The sequence below is a fragment of the Dasypus novemcinctus genome, chromosome X, assembly GCF_030445035.2.
Source record: "Dasypus novemcinctus isolate mDasNov1 chromosome X, mDasNov1.1.hap2, whole genome shotgun sequence".
In the NCBI taxonomy this organism is placed as follows: domain Eukaryota; kingdom Metazoa; phylum Chordata; class Mammalia; order Cingulata; family Dasypodidae; genus Dasypus; species Dasypus novemcinctus.
The window spans coordinates 160011867-160013808 of NC_080704.1; the positions used below are offsets into that span (position 1 = coordinate 160011867).

The 1942-nt window shown below is 36.6% G+C and overlaps 1 pseudogene; it reads right to left on the reverse strand.

Annotated features, from left to right (window-relative positions):
* Positions 1-201: 201 nt before the first annotated feature.
* On the reverse strand, positions 202-314 carry LOC111761822 (U6 spliceosomal RNA; annotated as a pseudogene).
* Between the last annotated feature and the right edge of the window lie 1628 nt (positions 315-1942).

Consider the following 1942-nt stretch of genomic DNA (forward strand, 5'->3'; position numbering starts at 1 on the left):
GCTTTTTGTTCTCAATTTCATTTATTTTGGTTCTATTCTTTGTTATTGCTTTCTTTCTGCTTGCTTGGGATTGGTTTGCTGTTCCTTTTCTAGTTTCTCTACTTGTTCAGGTAATTCTTGAAAATATTTTTTTCTTTCTTTTTTTAAAGATACATAGATCACACAAAATGTTTCATTAAAAAATATGAGGTTCCCATATACAAAAATATGGAATATGTCACGAATTTTCATGTCATCCTTGCACAGGGGTCTTGCTAATTTTAATTTCCTCTGAGTCATTCCAATTATAGTATATGTGCTGCCAAAGCAAGCACCAGTTAATTCTTTATTTTAGTACTTTCTTCTCCCCCCACAAGCACACACCTGAAAAATGGATAAGCAAACTGGTATAGTCCACTAGAGGACTCTATTTTTCAGTTGATGGACACATGGACTGTTTCCAAATCTGGTCTGTTTTGAAGACAACTGCTATGAGCAGTCATATGGAAGTCTTTGCAGAAATATACTTTCATTTCTCTTAGGTAAATAGCAAGGGCTAGAAGTTCTAGGTCTTAGGGCAGATGTATGGTTCATTTTCATGAGACTGCCAGGACATCACCATCCCAGGGTCCACAGAATGGAGCAATAAAATATGGACTAGAGTGGACTTACCGATATTCTACTATAAAACTATTGTGATGAGTAATAGAAGAAATTGTAGCATCGAGGTGGAGAAAGTGACCACAGTAGTTGCAGAGGGCAGGGAGAAGGAAGAAGAGATGTGATGTGGGGGCATTTTGGGGATTCTGAGTTGTCCTTAATGATATTGCATGGTCAGATGCCAGACGTTATATATCCTGCCATAACCCACTGAATGTACTGGGGGAGAGTGTGAACTATGGAGTTAACTATTTTCTGTGTAGTGCTGCAGTGGCCCAGAATGTGTTCACTGAGTGCGATGAGTGTGCCACAATGATGAGGGAGGTTGTTGGTGGAGGAGAAGTGGGGTGGGGGGGGGGTATAGAAGAACCTCTTAAATTTTAATGTTACATTTTTTTCTGTGATGTATATATCTTCAAAAACATACAATTTACAAAAATGATGTGATGGGGGGTGGGCAGTGGGTTATATGGGAATCTTTTATGTTTTTTTGTTTTTTAATGTTTTTTAATGTAACATTCCCTGTAATCTAGTAACTTTAATTAAAAACGAAACTGGTATAGTCATATTGTGGAATGTTACTCAGCAATAAAAAGAAATGGAATTCTGATACACACTACAGCATGAATGAATTTCAAACATTTTCCTGAATGAAAGAAGCCTTACACAAGGAGCACTTATGGTATGGTTACACTTGGATGAAATTCTAGAACAGACACAAGTAATCTAGGATGAAAAAAAAAACCCAGACAAGTTGTTGCCTTTGTGGGTGAAGGGGAGAAGGGATTGACTGGGAAGGAATATAAGGAAACTTTTTGTTCTATATCTTGAGAGAGCTTTGGTTTACATGGTGTATGCACTTGTCAAACCCATAATAAACTGATACACTTAAGAGACTTGTGTATTGAAATGTATGTAAATTTTGCCCCCTCAAATAAAAAGAACTATAAAAATAATGAACTCTAGTCACTGGTAGTCACACTGCAGTATTCAAAGGTGAAGTGTACCTTTGTCTGCAATTTACTTTAAAGTGCAAAATAAATAATATGATAGGTGGACCAGAGAAAAAGAAGGGGAAAAAGAGAAAAACGAAATGGTTTGTACAATTCTTTCAACTTTTCAGTGTGTTTGAAAAAACTCACAATAAAATGTTGGGGAAGATGTGGGGAGGGGGTGAGTATAATCAGCAAACTTCCATTCCTCAACTTGTAGGATGGGGAAGGATAGAGACAAAGCTAAATTAAATTATGACTGTAAGTTTAATAATTTTGATGAATTGTGTTTGTGTTGCAAGAGCACCAAG